This window comes from Synchiropus splendidus, chromosome 8 (assembly GCF_027744825.2).
Source record: "Synchiropus splendidus isolate RoL2022-P1 chromosome 8, RoL_Sspl_1.0, whole genome shotgun sequence".
In the NCBI taxonomy this organism is placed as follows: Eukaryota; Metazoa; Chordata; class Actinopteri; order Syngnathiformes; family Callionymidae; genus Synchiropus; species Synchiropus splendidus.
In genome coordinates, this window is record NC_071341.1 from 14668791 (window position 1) to 14688056 (window position 19266).

General features: G+C 46.6%; 1 protein-coding gene across 4 annotated transcripts in view; it reads right to left on the bottom strand.

The window, feature by feature from the left end:
• robo2 (roundabout, axon guidance receptor, homolog 2 (Drosophila)) overlaps window positions 1–19266 on the bottom strand; it is a 317321-nt gene that overhangs the window by 141191 nt on the left and 156864 nt on the right. The gene's annotated exons all lie outside the window — the stretch shown is intronic.

Sequence of the window (19266 nt, forward strand, 5' to 3'; positions counted from 1 at the left end):
GCCTTACGGGACAGTCAAGTCTGACGGAGTGTTCTTCTCCTTCAGCTGGTTGTAGGCGCTAATATGACCGACTGTTAGTTGGTGCCTGAAACCATGACTAACCCCCAAAATGATCAATAACACAACAAATCCCTGCAACTTTATTTGTTGTGTAGCCTCACAATGAACAAAACTAGCTGACCGCTACCTGAGTAAATGAGATTTTGCTCTAACCACGACGCCAACGATACAAACCTCCCTCTTGTTGTCGCGCTCAGTCCTCGGACGGCGAAACCATAATCAAGAAATTATCATAATTCACTCTAATCACAAGTGAAGAGGGCGAAATGACTGGAATTAAAATTCCGGATGACTGTCTCTAGCGCTCCGTCGCAGCGGCGGCTTCAAATATTTCTGATGTGTGTTTACTGTTCCCGTGCTGCCAATTACAGCCACAGGTTTGCTGCAAAGCAAGACTCGCGTGCCAACGATTTGTGAATTTGTGCGGTTGGAGAGTAATAGCACGGGCAAAGGCTGAGCGCAGTGATGGTCCGCGAAGCATTAGAGGGAGAAGGGCGCAGATAGCAGCGGACAGAGAGGGACCTTCTGGTCTAATTGAGTCCTTTGGGCCTTGGCTCCACTGATCAGAGACTTGTTACAGGAATCGGGTTTCATGGTTTGCAAACAATGAGGGATTTCCACTCTGGTGAGACCCTTTGTGTGATATCCATTCTTCTCCTGATTATCTCTCGCTTCCTTCTTGACTTCAAGTCAGACCAAAGTGGATGCGACACATTAAACTGAGCAGAAGCCCAGGGAGTCCAATAAAAACTCACTGAGTTTGTCACATATTTGGCAAAGAGAAGTTTAGTTTACAGCAAATACAGCAGGGTGAGGCAGATTGGACGAGGCTAGTGTCCGTAACCTGGTCCACAGGCTTCCATGCCAGACTCACTGGACAACTGTTAGAGCACATTTTTAACTGTACAAACAGCCCTCCATTACAAGGCAGATGACTCATGAAATCATGCAGATCATCATCTAGTAGTGGATCCATATGTAGCAGTTCAGGACACTTAAACTGCCAGCAGACAGTGATAGTTGCCTGTAATGCAACTCTGCTCGGTTTAGACATTTCTTGGGAAAGAAGGTTTAGCATTTAGCATGCTAATGTTTGTCATTTTTCTAGAAAACTACATTTAGCTTTCTTTTTACAAACCCTTACCATTAATTATAAACTGATAAATTATGAGACACTGTTCTAGACATGGACACCTTCTTCCGCGCTGACTCAAGACACCTCTGATTTGGTTCCTTGGGTCATAACAATTTCTTCTCCCGATAATTTATTTTGCATATCCTATGGGCAATATCAAGTGAAGTGGACCATCATAGGCCATGGGACCATTGTTGTGCCAGTTTATTTTTCTCCCCGTATGTGCTTGAGTTTTCTCTGGGTTCTCTGATTTCCTCCCACAGTCCAATGTGTGTTTGTCTGTATGTGTGTTTCCCTGTAATGGACTGGCCACTTGTCCAGAATGCTGAAACATGCACAGCAACCCTCCTCTGGAGGAGAATGCGGAGTAGAACATGGACGTATAGGTCCTCGAATTTTCCTGAACCTGTTGGCAGTGACTAAAAAAGGAAAACAGGGATGTATGAAGGTATATATGGGCCATCACATGATCATGTGCTTCACTCATGCTGCACACTTGTTGGCACCTTGAAGCGCTAAATGAGATACTCTGTAGACAAAGTGCAGCAACAATGAGAGTTTATTATTGTGATCCCTCACTTGCTCTAAGCCAACCACTGTTTTCGAGCGTCACGTAATTCCACAGGAGGGAAACATTCGACTGAATTGCATCATCTAACATGAAAGTGACTTTGGACGCTATGGTGATATGTGATATGATGCCCCAGGAATAAGAATGTGTCGTATAAGTGGTCACTTTTTACACCTGTAGAGGCTTCCTCTGATGATTCCTGTTGAGACGCAGAACAATGAATACACATTAGCTTCTAAAAGAAGCATCAACCTTTGACTCCACTGGGTAGCGAGCCCACCGAGGCGTCCAAAGGCCCAGCGCAGGCAAGCGGTGGTATTAAGTATTGGGGATTTTGATGAGGTTCCTGTGGAGCAGGAAAGGCCAGGACAAACACTAGCTGGTTTAATAGGAACTCGGCCCACTCAAGTGTAGCGGTTCATAAATTAGAGAGGAGAACAAAGAAAAGAAAATGAGAGCGCGCAAATACAAGCAGCAAACACGTGACGGAGAGCTGCCGGCGCTCAGACCATCACTCACTTTTGAAAAGAAGGAGTAAAAGTAAAGAAAAGCCAATAACGCAGCCATCATCTGCCGCCGGCGGAAATAACGCTGCACCAATTGAAAGAGGGAGACATTCTCAACACATGTTTCTTTCCGACCTCCAGGAGTGATGGATTAGGAGGTGAAAAAAAGGGGGACAAGAGCTGCGCCTCATCCACCTGATGCCATAATTCGGCCTCGCATGACTTCCTTTTGTAGCCCAAAGTGGCGGGCCGAGGAGAGGGGCAGACACAAAGAACAGACAGGACTCTCCGCAGGACGCTCTTTGTGGCCTCAGCGCTCACAGGCGACAGGACAAAAGCCGTCAGCTGCTCGGACACCTCGTTAGCCCGCTCCCCGCAGCCCTCACATGGCAAAGGTTTGACTCCAACCCTCCCGCCGCGGCTGGCGCAACGCTCCAGCGCAGCTTCGGCCATTAAGAAATCAATGGCTACGTACACACGTGCGATGTGGCGCTGTTGCACAAAGACCAAAAGAGACACGCGGTGCTATAAAACACACCTGTTCGACAGAAGGTTGAAGGCCCCGCCGTCACAAGGCTTTTCATGGATGTTCGCTGAGGTTGTTAAAGCTGATGTTTTCAAATGTGGCCTGCCTCAAGAGCCCTTCAAAGACAGTGGGGGGGGGGTTTGAGGATGATGTTCTCCTGAGCGCTAGGTCTGAAGAGTCCAGCAGATTAAAGGGCTGCACACATGCAGATGAATTCAAATGAAGATCTCCATTCTCAGTGATCGTCTTCTGAACCACTGACTTTAATCCCCTTTAAAATCCTTCCTGCTTTTTCATCATAATTCAAGTGTTTCACACAATAGCCTTTATTACCAAACCACGACAGGTATAAGCATCTTTAAATCATAAAGTCCACAATGTTCCTTAACTAAAGTAGAGATGCTAAAGCCTTCAGTAAAAAATGGAAATACACAGCTACCGAAGCAGTTGCTACACTGCTTGTAGATGGCACAATTGGAACGGACGCACATTAAGTTTTCATACCCTAACAATGCACCTCACAATACGATACGACTTTATCATGCTGGATCATGTATATACAATGCCGTGTTAAATACACGTACCTAACTTGAAAACAAAAAGTGCAGTTTTCCTGACAACAACCTGAAAGCATCCTAACTGGCTCCTTGTTTTAACTTAAAAATAGGGCTGCTATTTTGTTGGTCGACTAGTCACAGACTACCACTGCGATCAGTCAACTTGTTGGCATAGGACATGTACTGGCTGACAAACAGACAAACATGGCAAACAGAACGTTGATATCACGACTAGTCGACGAATGAACCTGTCAGTGACTAGCGTCAGCTCTGACTTCCTCTACAAGAAGCGCCATCTAGCTTAGTAACCATTTGAATATCATCCAGTCTTCCGTGTGAAACCAACTGGATTAAAATATCGTTTTCTTATTCGCCAAGCACTTTACTGACCTGTACATTTCTTCCCTTGCAATTCACCAGAAACCCCAGTTTGAGATCTTCTACCCACCACAGGCTCTCTTTGTCAGCATGCGGCGGAATATTAAGCAGGACTCGCGCTTAGCTTGCTCACACCAAGTCAAACAAATACACTGGAATTAGTTCCAGCGTCACACTACATCCACCAGTCGACGCACCAAAACAAGCCGGTTGGCCACGCTGTGACTCATTCCTGATAGAAAAACACACTCCAGCGGAACAGAAATGCTCTTACACACGTCAACAAAACCACCACACGTTACAACAACAGGTGTTTTGGCCTTGAAGTTTAGGAGGCTCCACGCCATATACTGTACAAGGAAGCGGACGACTTGATCAGGACCTACTTCTCTCACCACTCTCCCCGGTCCAGAATCTAATTTGTAGCGAGGACTATGAGGTGCCAGGCGGTAGCAATCAGTCAGTCTGGCTGGGGCCACCTCCCATGTCTCCGTCCCACCATCCACTCCCAGTCAACAGCTGTGGACTCATATGTTACTGTCCTTCTACCTGTCATTGTCCATGCAGCGACACGCCCACCGTGGCACGCATCAATCAGGCCACCCCTGCTGCTTTTTAATGCGTTCACACTCCCAGCGCCCCACGTCGCTTCAAAATTACAGTGAGGAAAGGTCACCCCGTCCAATTAGACCATCATCAAGCATGCACACTGGAGGCTCCTTCTCCCAGAGATCTCTGATGCCGCCAGAGTGATGGAGCCAGCAGGACTGGAGAACGACGGGGTGTTTTTTTTTATTAAAACAGCTGTTGGTTTTATCCTAGTGAATAACAAAGAGAGGAGAGATTCGGCTCAGAGCTGGTGTGAAAGCTGTTTGACATGACGGTGAAGAACGATACATTAAGAGTTCATCTATTGACACTCCCCTGACCCCAGGTCACAGATCAATCAGGTCTCCAATGAGGTTTAGAATTCGGATTAACTCAAGCTGCCTCCCAATTTCTCCAAAAGCCCTTCAACTAAAGGGGAGATTTCTGAGATTGATTCCATTCAGTGGCGTTTCTGGGAGATGGGGAGAAAATGTTTCAGGCTGGTCATGAAGATCATTTAACACGCGGTTAAAAGCACAGTGCATATGACTCCACATATTCAAATCGAAATAAGTGAACTGGTTCGTGACAAAGAGAGACTGGACATTGAACCTAGATGGCAGGGGATGAAAGTGATAATCTTACCGCGCAACACTACAACAGAGTTGGAAAAAAAAACAATACAAAAGTCATGTTCTTTCAAAACCTGGACCCAGATCAAACTCAAAAACACTCTCACAATTTGCTACTTGCCCAATAACACCTTCACCTTCACCTTCTTCTGCCGCTTATCCGGGGTCGGGTCGCGGAGGCAGCATTCGGAACAGGGAAGCCCAAACTTCCCGATCCGCACAGACCTCCTCCAGCTCTTCCCGTGGGATCCCGAGGCGTTCCCAGGCCAGACCGGAGACATAATCTCTCCAGCGAGTCCTGGGTCTTCCCCGGGGTCTCCTCCCGGTAGGACATGCCTGAAACACCTCCCCAGGGAGGCGTCCAGGGGGCATCCGGATCAGAAGCCCGAGCCACCTCAGCTGGTTCCTCTCGATGTGGAGGAGCAGCGGCTCCACCCCGAGCTCCTCCCGGATGACCAAACTCCTCACCCTATCTCTAAGGGTGCACCCAGCCACCCTGCGGAGGAACATGTGGACTGCTTGGGCGAACTCCCATGAACCTTCGAGCACCCGATGGAGGGTATAGAGCTGGTCCAGTGTTCCACGACCGGGCCGAAAACTCCTGAATCCGAGGTTCGACTATTGGCCGAAGTCTCCTCTCTAGTACCCTGGAATAGACCTTTCCAGGGAGGCTGAGGAGTGTGATCCCCCTGTAGTTGGAACACACCCTCCACACCCCGGTCTGCCAATCCAGAGGCACTGTCCCCGACTGCCACGCGATGTTGCAGAGGCGTGTCAGCCACGACAGCCCTACAACATCCAGGGATTTCAGATACTCAGGACGGATCTCATCCAGCCTCGGGGCCTTACCACCTTGCCCAATAATAGACATTACAAAATGCAATGTAAAGAAAATATGTGAAGACCTGCAGACCTACTATGTCACATTAGCAGCTGTAATCCAGTGAAGCAAGCTGATTCAAGGACAACAATGTTAGCGCGGTTTTATGTGTATTGATTTAGACGGCAGATACTGGGGAATTGTTCCAACCATCACAGTGAATTCTTTATTAATGTTGTAGCTAGCTGACTGGAGATGAGAGTAAATAGAGATGAACACACACATAGATAAAGTGATGGTGGGTCAGTGAGCTTGGAGCCTCTCAAGGGTTGATGTAAGCCAATTACAGACAAGTGACAGCTCAGCTACACGCTCATGACACAACTAGACCATCGCCCTGTTCTGAGCCCCAATATCACGCAGTACAATCCTCGCCCAGCGCTTCTCACCCCCCAATAAAAGCCTAGATGCCATTCTAGCACAGCTCCTTTGACCTCCACATCCAATAAACACAGTGAGGGAGGAGATGCCCGACAAAAAGGCAGCTCTCTCCCTCCCTGTCTGGCTTGCAGCAGGAGGTGGCCGACCAAGCGGAGCTCTGCGACTGCATTCGTCATGGTTAGCCGGCCCGCCTGACATCTGATGGGGTTGAGAGTTGCCGTGACAACTTTGAAAACCCACTGACCTTTGCACCCACCTAGCAGGGGAAAAAAAAAAAAAGAAGTTTGGCGACGGATAAGTGGGCGTCTTGGTGAGCTCGGATGAAAACGACTCCAGGCTCCCGGAGCTGCTGGCTGATAATCTCATCTTCCCGTTTCACACAGAAGGAAACTGGCCACCTGGTTGTGTGTTGTCAGGGCTTGAGCTCGTGCCTCGTGATTAATGAGACAGGGCATCGCGGTACAGGGGGCTCATCAGCACGCGCCACAATTCTGGTGACAAGGACAGCGCTTGACACCGGGTGGCGGTAGATTAACCTCTATACCCATGAAGACAGAACATTTTAATAAATAATCCGTATTAATGAGTCAGATTGTGCCACTTAAGGAGTCCATTTCCTGTTGAAGTGGACAACAAGGAAAGACCCCTTAAGTAGCTTTTGCATTCTGAATGATACATAGGCAGCATGACGGAGACAGCCTGTCAGAGTAGTCAAGACCACACCAACAGACCAAGTCATTATGGAGACTGGAGAGAAGCGAGGACAAGACCAAGATATTTGGAGCTCAAGAATAAGACGAGACCAAGATATTTGGAGCTCAGGACTAAGACGAGACCAATATATTTGGAGCTCAAGACTAAGACGAGACCAAGATATTTGGAGGTCAAGACTAAGACGAGACCAATATACTGGGAGGATCGAGATCAAGACAAGGCCAAGATATTTGGAGCTCAAGACTAAGACGAGACCAATATATTGGGAGAATCGAGACTGAGACAAGACCAAGATATTTGGAGCTCGAGAGTAAGACGAGACCAATATACTGGGAGGATCGAGACCGAGATAAGACCAAGATATTTGGAGGTCAAGACTAAGACGAGACCAAGATATTGGGAGGATTGAGACCGAGACAAGACCAAGATATTTGGAGGTCAAAACTAAGACGAGACCAAGATATTGGGAGGATTGAGACAAAGACAAGATCAAGATATTTGGAGGTCAAGACTAAGACGAGACCAAGATATTGGGAGGATCGAGAGCGAGACAAGACCAAGGCAGCATTTGTAGGGAATCTCAAACTGATCCACAAATGAGTGGGTGAGGGTACCTCCAGAATAGTGGCAACAAAAACCGGCCCCTACTGAGGAACTTTTGTGGATCAGTTTGGGACCCCTGATACATATCTTCTTTTACCAACACAACTGCTTTCTCTGTTGGTTATGACCCCTCTTCAATAGAAATCCCAGGTCTGCCCCATCTGAGTCCAAGACAAGGCAGAGGAAAAATGCATTTGAGACCGCACTTGAGTACTACAACAATAACAGTATCAAAGAGCTCATGAGCATAAAGTGTTAAGAGCTGTGAGGCTCATCAAAATCCATAATTGTGGAAAATGTGATATTTAAAAAGCAGCTGACCTAGAAATTAAAGAAACCTATTGCCAAGGGGAGACACTGCAGAGCGGCAGAAAAGCCGCAGGTTGCGGACCACTGGTCTGGGGAAAAGAAAAGACTTGAAACTACCCACGGCACCTGATAAGGAAGATTGAAAACAGATTTCAGGGTTTTAAGGATATATGCCAATGAAACAAGACTGAACTGAAGATGAGAATTTAGCTGGTGAATATGAGGAGTTGAAAATAAACAGAGGGCGCCTCCGAGACATATTCCAGAGTGCTGTGCAAATAAATAATATAACACTGAGCGTGCATTGCAGCCCATTCTTCACCCCTGACTGAGCATCAAGTGTATGATATTTGCTGCTTCAGAAAAAGGCAGCCAGTAAGTTGGATGACAGGAAGAAGTGATGGGGGTCGAGGGACACCCCGTGCGTGGGTGGGAGGTGTGACAGGACAGCCCTGCCTGCGTCGAACGTCTGCCACTCAAAGTTAATGATGCCATGTTCTTGGGCCAACCCTCCCCCTGCTGCCGGTGAGGGGAGAGACAGACGCGCAGACGGAGGACTGAGGTTGGCACACGGAGGCAGTCAGAGGAGGTGAGACGCTCTCGTGCGAGCAGTAGGAGGCGGCGGCACGGTGGGTGAAACTGGAGATCCAAGAATATTAATGATAATCAACACCCCACTTGACACTGTTGAGGGATTTCCATCCTCGCCGTTTGTCGTCTCCTCTTCAGCATCCTTAATTGAATCAAGAGGTTTATGAGGAAGGCTGCTAATTTCATCACCAGGATGAGTTCGTGTAGTGGCGATGGATTCTTTGGCTGCTGGGCTGAAACTGTTCTCATCCACAGCCAGCAATTTAGGCCATAAGGCGGCAGGAGTGGGGGTTGCCAGCGAAGCAAGATGCGAAGTCCAGATAAAGAAATCGAGTCCGGCACAAAGTAGCTTGAGTCGCATCAACAAAGACAAATACACCGAAGCCAAACCATGACGGATGCTTGAATCATGAAGCTGGAAATTGCATTAGACGGGAACAGCTTCCCTCCCATTAAAAAATATTATCATAACTGCATTAGCGGCGTAAAAATGCCTCTCAATGGCTCTCTGTTCTCAGGACTCGGGGTCATACGATGGTCAATCGATGATCCGTCAGGGGTCATGTTCCACGCTGGTTAAAGGTCAGCATATCTGGACCGAAAGGTGCAACTGGCTCATCAACCTCCTGAATGGAGCTAAATCATTCAGACAACTACACTCGGCTCAGGATCTGGGAATCTGATAACAGGAGCTATTTACAGGCCTCGTAATCCTGACAGACAAGTGGGGACGCACGCCAAGCACACTCTGATATACAGTCACTTATTATTGCTACTACTGAATTGTGTTAGAGGAACTCTTCCCCAGCAATAGGATATAAAAAAAACATGCTTTTTTAAAGCGTGTCCTGATAGCTGGATCAGGTTTCACAACATGGTGGCTCCTTAGAACATCAGCTTCCATTTCATTTTATTTACATTTGTAAAATATTCCTAAACACTGTGATCTTTGATGACGTCAACTCGCCTTGTAGTCTGGTGCTCTAGTTTCGGCTGAACTTGAATTGAACATTTCATCGCAAACCACAGGCATATTTGAGCGTCATGTGGGCCCGAAAAATTGGGCCGTATTTGGCCTCAGTTTGACAATAGATATAGATAAGAATCAGAAAAACTTTATCAATCCCAAGGGAAATTGTGTTCACAACATGGTCTATAGACAACATATCACAATAAATAAAAAAAAAAAAAATATTATAAAGTGCAAAAAAGCTATACTAAATTGCTTAGAAACAATGTGCAAGAAAATTCATTATCATTTTTTCAGGGATGAATTGTACGTTTTTATTGCCACAGGTAGAAAGGACCTCCTGTGGTGCTCGGTCTTTGACATGGGTAGTCTCAGTCTGTTGGTCTATGTGCTTTTGTCTCGGACTAGGAGCTGATGGAGGGGGTGGCTGATGTTGTCCAGGATGCTCCTTAGTTTCAGGAGCATCCTTCTCTCCATAACCATCTCCAAGGAGTCCAGATTCACCCCCACCACATCACCAGCTTTGTGGATGAGTCTGTCGAGTCTGTTAGTGTCCGCCACCGTCAATCTGCTGCCCCAGCAAACCACAGTGAACAGAATGGCACTGGACACCAGCGACTCATAAAACATCTTCAGCATTGTCCCGCAGACGCTGAAGGACCTGAGCCTCCTCAAGAAGTAGAGACGACTCTCTCCTTTTTTGTAAAGTGCCTCGGTATTCCGAGTCAAGTCCAGATTATTGTCTATGAGGACCCCGAGATATTTATAGTCCTCGACTACATCCACAGTGACCCCCCCAGATGGAAATGGGGGTCACAGGAGACTTGGTCCTCCTTAGGTCCACCACCAGTTCTTTGGACTTTGCCTCATTGATGTGCAGATGGTTCAGCTCACACCAAGCAACAAAGTCCTCCACCAAAAGCCCTGTACTCAGTCAGAGAACTTCTGAAGGTATGATGAAATGATGTTGAAAAATATAAATAATATAAAATGGCATTAGTTCAAATAGTATGACATAAAAATATGAAAATTTATACAGACTGTTTGGTGAAGTGCCAGAGTCGTGATTGAGCGTATCCACCACGTGAGCACCGGTGGGACCTTTATTGAGAAGATGAGCGCGAGGAAAAAAGCTAACATGTAAATTTCACAGTGAACGCTCGGCCATGGTTTATGCTAGCCAATTAAGCTGTCCTTTTCAGCTCCATTACAGGGGGGCTGTCTGGGGGTTCATTTTCCCCTCTCTGCGCCATTTAGGTCTCAAATGGGTAAATGTTGCCCGTGCCAGTTGGATGACAGAACCGGAATCGCTTAGCGTGTGTGTGCGTGCGCTTTTATTTTGACTGTGTCTGAGCCCTGACTTTGGTGAGGATGCGCACATGTGAAACTGGAGAGCATTAATGGCTTTTAAAGATCAGCTGGGTCAAATGAGCGCGCACATCATCACTTCCACACATGCAGCTCAGCGCCACACAGTTTTACTTCCAGCGCAAAGAGGGGATCTCAGACAATGTCCACGATCCCATCAGCATCGCATGATGCCGTACTGCGAGTCGCGCTTGGCGTTTTGTTGTGAATGATGTCGCAGTATAATGAAAACTGCTCAATAACGCTACATTTTTGAGCCCAAATACCCACACTGGTTCTCCTGGCTCCGACTTTAATAGCTCTGCCCTGCGCAGTGTAGGACACAAGGGCGGGCAGCAAGAGCGGGCAGCAAGAGCCATGTAGATAAGATTATGCTTAGCATTTCAATAGGACGTTCTGATTCCTTTTGTGTTGGCCTTCAGCCACGTCATTGCTGAAGTGGTCAGGCTGAATATCCGAGCTCATGGATGGCATCACAAGTCGGCTCCTTGTTCTGTCGGTCCGTGCGTTTGCCCAGTAAGTCATCTGCCCTGCTGGCTGCTAGTCACGCTTACAGCTGTAGGAGCAGGTGGCCACACATACCACAAGCCCCAGTCTCATCCGCCATGTGATGTCATCACATTCAGCACCTGATCAGCCCGTCTACGGCAGCAGCTGAACAAACAGCACCGGGTACCAGCGTCCACTTCTGCTTCTTAGTCATTTCTGAGGCTGATCCTGGGGCAGTTGAACAGGCGGAGACAGCACTTAGAACCTCTCCACATCGGGATAGGAAGCCATTAACTCGGTAACACACAAGGTCACCTTCAACTAGACACAGCAGCAGTTCCACATCCTCCCCAGGTCGGGCCATCAGAGGCAGCGGAGGAATCATGAAATGCCAAAGCTGTAAAGCGGAATGGAACCGCGCCTGTTTTAGCACCGCGGTCTTAAAACATTTGATCTTGTCTCCGCTCATTTTTGAAAATGATCAGGCGATTTGAGTATCACTTTCAAAAAGCAGGAACGGAAACGAGGGGTGGGGGGTGGAGGGAGTGGAGCGGCAGTAAAAGGGTGAGGGAAGGATGGAGACTTGAGGATCGGGTTTCGGCACTGGTCTGCAGCTGTTGAGGGATCTGCGGGCTGATAGCATCCCCAACTGAAAACGCAATCAAACATAATATCAGTCCATGTTGCGAGAAAACATCCGAGTCACTGAGAACGTGATCTGTGGGACCACTGAAGGGAGATCATGACTAAGTCTTTCATTAGGACTATAGGAGGCCAAATTCAATGGGGATGAATTACAACAAATACTCTATAAACTGACCCAATAAAGATTGACTTCAGCTAACAAACATTTAACAAGGTAACACAAAGATAGTAAAAAAGAGAAAATGAATAAAAGCAGAAGATTTTATTGTACACACAAGTGACACAACACACTTTGTGATGAAGCAAAAAAAAAAAGTTTTGTAACCATGCCATGCAAGAAACCCGTTGCGGAACATGTTTTGTACGTTACGGAGTCAAGTATTTATTTCCATTGGCGCCACTAACTCAATCTAAAAGGAACCATAAAGTAGATCCAGGGTCGAGTCTTGACCCTTTCAGCAGATCAATCGGCAGAAACATTGGGCATCCTGCATCAATGCACAAAAGCGTGTATGAATGAGCCTAAAGGAGTGTGAGAAACTAACCAAGGAAATAATGGCCAGTCGAACCGGCTACGTCAATACAGAAATAAGGCACCCTTCCACACACTAGAGCCCGAATCAATTTCCTCCACATTTGATTCAAACCCGTATCAGCCGCTGCCTGAACTTCAGCCCTCGACACTGTCACCTCGTTTCCAGCTCCAAATGATGGATTACCGTCTTGGGGGGAAAGGGAGGTAGTTGGGGGGGAGGTGGGTCACAACAGGGACGCATTCATCGGAGAGGAGGACTGGGTTAAGGAATTATGGTTTGACAGGGAACTGGGGTGGATAGGCGAGGGCAAAAGGGTTTTTCAAGGGTCAGAGGATCCAATCCTGGGTGGACTCAATAGCGAGCCACCCTGAGAATGCGGCCGTCCACAGGGATTTCAGCGAGGGTCACGTTTTTCGATTAATATTATCATCACTCACTTGTCTTGTGTCAACAAATAGAGAGGTACCAGACCGACCCGATTCGCTTAGCCGGCAGCTGTTTGAGAACTTGAGACCCAAGACTGAGTTCAGGATACAGCGTTTATGCGGGGTGTCTGGGGAGTAGTTGTGGGTAAGTGTTGAGCTCACTTCTGTTTTGAAGTGTTTAGTTGTGGAAATCTTTTTCTGGAGTTTATGTCACAGTTTTTGCTGAATCGTCCAGTTTCAGACATTCAAAATTCTATTTTTTTTTCGTCTTCTAATTCAAACTACCTTCTTAATTCTGGAAATTCAGACTTTCCTTCTTTAAAAAGACCTCAAAAATTCAGACTTCAATCGATCTCGATCAAGAATTCCTGTCAAAATGGAATCACCCAAATCACCTAATTCAGACTTGCATTTGACTTCAGTGATTTTTGGGATGGACTGGCAACCCGTCCAGGTTACTCCTCAACTATCGGCCTATATAGCAGGGATAGATAAGGAACGAATGAGCCGATCGGAACATATGAATCTAAAGACTTCAGATATTCACCTTTAAACCCTTGAATTTATCCTGAACAGCTTTCTTTAATCTTAAACATGTTGAGATTATTGTGCTGTATTCTTGCTAAATCAATATTTTCATGGTTGTAATACGAATTCATACAATGTCAAATATAACCGATCAAAAAAAAAAAAAATCATAAATGAATCAACCTTAATTGAGTATCGGCTAAACAAATGCTACATCAACTCATGTGTGAAGGCAAACGGCTGTGTTAGAAACCTGATCAATAATCTGCTGCAGACAGATTTTAATAATTTATAGCTCCGTCTACATCTGCAATTGCCTGCATGGAGAACAAGCTCGGCGGTGAGCTCTTTATAAAGAGGACGGCAGCCAGGCGGTGCTCATATTTTAAGACAAAGCTGCTGAGCATGTGTGTTTTACGGACCCAATTTCGCTGCAAATATTTATTTCTCTGTCAGTGAAGAGTAAGTGCCTGCCGTGCAAAGGATGTGTACGGGGCATGAGGAACGTCGGGGAAGAGGAAAAACTCAGGCATGCAGGAATAAACAAAGCAATAGACCCGCATTGTCGGAGTGGGGAGGCCATCAATAACCGTGTCGCCGTGAAGAGTGAAAGACGGAGTGTGAAGGCGCGAGAGTAGGGTGTATAAAAGAAACAAAACACAGAGCGACGGGTGCTTCATCTTGCCGGGCGCTAATGGGTGTGAGAAGAGGCTTGCTCAGCGTTCCTCACTTGACGACTCACTCCACCGGCCGCGGCATCCATGACAAAGTGCCACACGCCTGTTAGATGAGGTCTGAACACTTGAGGGTGACACGGTTGCGGAGAGAGACTCGTGGAGGGTTAAGGTCGCCGCAGACTTGGAAGTCATGCTGACTCAGGTTGCTTGGACATGTGGACGGAGAAAGTCGGAGATAGAGACACTAGGTAGAACAAGTAAAGAAGGATCAGTGACTGAATATTAGTTGTATTCAGGGTACTGGTGTGTTCATTAGTTGAATTACCTGTATCAAAGTCAAGGCCAGGGGGCCGAATGCCACCCGCCAAATCAGTTTTTGTGGTCCAAAACCCCAAAACTGAAGAGATCAACAAAGCATGTTCTCATGTGAAAAAATAATCCTGATAAAAGAGAATGTGTCAAGATCTGAGCCAGACTGTGTTGTGAGTCAGTGGTGAAGGAGGACGATGTGTGTGCTTTGATTGAAGCTAACAGATCATAAGCTTATGCTAGAATAAGACTCCAATAACTTAAAGGGAGACTGATATCAGAGCTTGTTTGAACTCAAAGAATGCCGCTTCCGATAAATCTGAATTTTCTTCAGCCAGCAACGCGGCCGATGGTTGAAATTTCGGCGCCTTGCAGGATTAAGTTTGACACCTCTGCGTTACGTTTTCTCGCCACACAACAATCTTAGCCAGAGTTCCTGATCCAGAGTAACGTAAAGAGGTCACAGTCGGGACACGCTGCCCATGGAGGATAGCAAAAGTTGCAGCCTCAGTATGTATCGCGTGTGAATCTGTGAATTGGTGTGTGTGACAGGGAAAGGTCAGAGAGCTGGTAGTGGCTGTGATTAATCTGCTCATAATTTTTGCGGACAAGTGTTTTTTTTTTTTTTTTCCTTGCCGCATTACAGAGCAGATGGGATGTGGCAGAACGTCGTCTTTAAAAAACCACTCCAAAAGATCGCACTGCAGCGTCTGTGGCCGGAGCACATTCCGTGGTAACGGAGCTGTTTGCGTGTGACGGAGTGAGAAGGCGAGTGTGGACACTTTGTCTGTGTGCGAATCCCAACAGATAACAACACCTCTTTACAGAGGTCAGCAAACTCCAGCTGCCCAGACACAGAGCTGACACTTTTAATCAGGGATTTGTCCTCTCTCTCACAGGAAGATATTTCCCACACTCGGGCTTGTTCGCACCCTTTCGGTTATCTCGCCTTACCATCCTCAAGCCTTCCATCTGTCGCACACAAAATTCTTAAAGCAGGATCTGCAGATGGAACTCACACAAATAGGGATGCACCGACCGCCATTTTTGGAGCAGATACCAATTTTTTTTTTGCAGATTGTTTTTTTTTCCTCCTCAACTAAACCACACAAGACACTTTTTTATGTTGATGAATTACACAAACCTACTAGTTAACAATAATACCGAACAACGCAGTCTAGAAAACATTCAAAACATTGAACAGACCAAATCCACAATGTAAACTTCACTTGTTAAATACTGGAATGTTGACTGAGGTGATTTGAGGCCAACTTTCTTGTTTAAATGCTGCGTCTCAGTCTGTGGGTGCACACCTTGTGAGCTGCTGTCATTTTTCTTGACAGGGAAGTTTTGCCGAACAGCCGCCATCATGGCTGGCTGGCTCTCATGTCTGCAGCTGCAGGTCCACTGTGCACAAGCTGTGTAATTTTCCAGAGAAATGCTTGCTTTGTTTTGGTACTTTTACATTGTAAGGTCAAATTTTAAAGCATAATAAAATTTCACATCATGTATAGATAGAAATAGCATGTTATTATAAATAATAAAAAAATATAAAAAAAATCGGCTTGTATTTGTATTTGATCGTCCGATCATGATGACGTCATAAATGCCGATAAATCGAATGCCCTACACACAAATCCAAACCTTTTTTTAAACATAGGTGCCCCAAAAAGACACCTATACGACTGCATTTCAAAGCAAAACAAAACACGGCCAACCTGCTGTTTTCTCAAACAAATATATTGCTAGAAACTTTGGCATTATGCTACGTGCCACTTTCTCCCAGATGCGCTCTAGACTAGCGAAGCTAGCTTCTTGCAGGCCCCTTGAGCAGCAGGGTTCCACCCTGGGATCAGTGCAGGTGTCTTCGCAGCATCATATGTCAAGCCATTCTCATCTCTTAAGAAGCCCAGGTCATGAAAGCCTCCCCACCTGGCTCCACCTGGCCTGGTCCTTTCATTAGCTTCCCGCCTCACAGTGGACACAACAGGAACAGCCTGGCCTCCCTCCTTACCTCACCACTCGCCTCTCTCCTGTCTCTATTCTTTCTGCTATTTGCCTTGTTGTACGAGGACCAAACGCCACCATATGATCAACTTAAATGCAGGGGTGTGGCACCGGATGATATCAGAGGACCGGCGCAACTCCACGCGCCAACCCAAGACGTCTGTTTCATCTCGAGTCATTTGCATTTTTAAAGGTTAGAAGCTGAACTCAGGAGGATGCAAAGCTGAAGATGTGGCGTCCTCATTTGCTTTGTTGCTCCGATGGTCGCCAACTCCCAAGACCTTTAATTTGCATACCACCTACACTCAACGCAGGTGCTGGGTCACTCATAAGAATCAGAGTGCAACTGTTCCCCGGCTCGTATCCGCATCACAGGCCTGCAACCAATTTACCTGAAAACACGGGGCTAATTAACATTTTCCGAAGGATCCATCGCCCCAGGTGCGCCTTGTCACACTTACATATACACTGATATTCGCTAGGCTAGCAATTTATTCAGCAGCGGTGGCTGCTGCTAGAATTTCTGACACGGGCTTCACTATGATTTATGAACCTGCTCATTGACCTAGTTTATTGTGAAGAGAGGAAAAGGGGGCACATCCCCTCGTATTCGCTGCGTATCCATCCCATCTCGCCGGCTCGCAGAGCAGCACGAGGAGGAATTAGATTACAAAGCCGGCTGCTTAGATAGCTGTTAGGCAATGTGTTTTTACTTCTGTGTGAAGCGTACAAATACTGCAGCGTGGCTGTAAAGAAAACTAGAACGCAGACGTAAGCGCCGCATAAGCATTTTAACTCGCTCCAAAGTCAAAGAAAGCAGTTGAAGTCTGTGAGTAAATATTGTGCATTAAACACTTAAAGAAAACATGTCTGGAGCGCAGCAATTCCGCCCCTCCAATCTGGCTCTTATTAATAATGCAGAGGCACTTTGCAGAGGTCTCTTCCCCCTTGCTCCACATTTGTGACAGACAGAGTCCAGCCCTGCTTGAGGTCCGGCGTTCACTAGCCAAACCAGTGGACACTGACTTCAATCTGCGTCCAAGCAGCAATTCAATTATCTCCCCAGAATCCTGCTCAGCCAGTCGTGAATGAAAGGGAGGGGGCAAAGGTGCGCTCGCGTGAAGGAAAGGCGATAGAAAGAAGCATATCAAGGACATAAAACCACTTTAACATAGATTATATATGTAGGATATTTGCAGCTATTAGCTTTACGGCCAGCCAACGGATGTCAGGACCTGATAACACTAATCACAGCAACAAGCTGTGTGGGATTTGGGGGGTGGCCCCTGCTCCCCTGAAGGCTGATGGGTGAGATAAAAGGTGGCCGGTTTGGTGAGCGAATCCCAGAGCAAGGGTGTCAAACTCAACCATGGAAGGAGCACAGCCCAAGTTAGGGGCTGAACAAAATGTTTTTTATTAAAACAAGAATGGGATGTCGGTTAGAAGCGAAGTGTAGAAGAGGGTGCCGTGCCAAAATACGTACGCTGCCCTCCCTCCTAACTGTTAAGACATACTTCCTTCACCACATTCACTTCGAACTGCATCTGCATAAGAGCCAGGGACATGAAGGTACTGATAGCTACAGTCCTATTGTTGAACACCGCAATCTACCTGTATAATAAACACAGTATAAGCGATGGTGTACATTAGGTGGGCCTTAAAAACAGCATGTTTTCAAAGCACTACCGGGCCGCAAGATGTGACTTGGGGGGCAGTATTGGCCCCCAGACCTTGGGTTTGACATATATGCAGAAAACAGTGGTGAAGTCAAAGTGTCGCTCTTCTGTAAAGTGAGATTTTTTTGTGTGTTGCAAGACCACTTCAAGCAAAAGTCTAATGAAAGCAGGTGTCGGTACCATGGTTGGGAGGCCACTTCGCTCAATGACGGATCAATGGCATTGTTTTCTCGAAGCATGACCCAAGGCTGGAGCCTGACCTGCTTAAGCTCCCAACACTTTTCCTCTTTCCTTTACTGCGTAACCACGAAGGCACTTCCCTCCACTCTCAGTACCTGCCCTCTGATCCTTTAAGCCCTTTAAGATATACGGTGCCTTTACTTAACTCCTTCTATCGGTCAACCGATATTCCTAAGTGTCGGAATAATTAGGAGAAACAACGCGGAGGGGGAAAACCTAAAATAATCCAGTGACTTCATCAATTTTTCATGAATTTTCATTTAGTGTTGGAGAGCACTCTTTCAGCAATCGATAGATCAAGCTGCTGTCATGCAGTTTAGCACCTGGGGGTCGGTGTTAAGCCCATGGGAGGGCGCCGGAGAGAATCAAAGAAACCACATCAAATTCCAGAGAAATACATGATTATTCTGAAGAGACGCTTCAGCAGGTGATGATTACAGCCTCAACGGAACGGAACATTTCACGGTTTTTCTGTAAATACTCTAAATGATGACACCACACGACGTATTTGGAGACCACATCCTGAATCTTTCACAGATATTTGTTGTGATAAAAAGAACCTTGTTTTTTGTCAGGACAAAATATCAACACACCACTTTCTTTAAAAAAAGGAAAGAAGAACTGTCAGTTGCAGCAAGACTCGTTTGAGACTCCGCTTCACAGCTAAGGGTGGTATGGGGTCCCTGAAAGTGGCTCCAGCGGAAGGAAGCCCAGCTTGAGCCTGCTGGGAGTGAAGCTCATCTTCAAAGGTAATATGAGCCAGCAGCTCAATTTTTTTTCGGCCATCAATGTTCACAGAGTCGCTGCTCACAGCATGTGTCAAATGTCCATTTGGACTTTGATCTGCTCCCGTCAATCTCCAAACACCCACTGACCAATGAGACACCCAGTTGTCAAAAGCTCCCGTGCATAGACGCGTATGCTAGGTTTAGAACCAAACTTCTTGTCAACAGGATACATGGTTA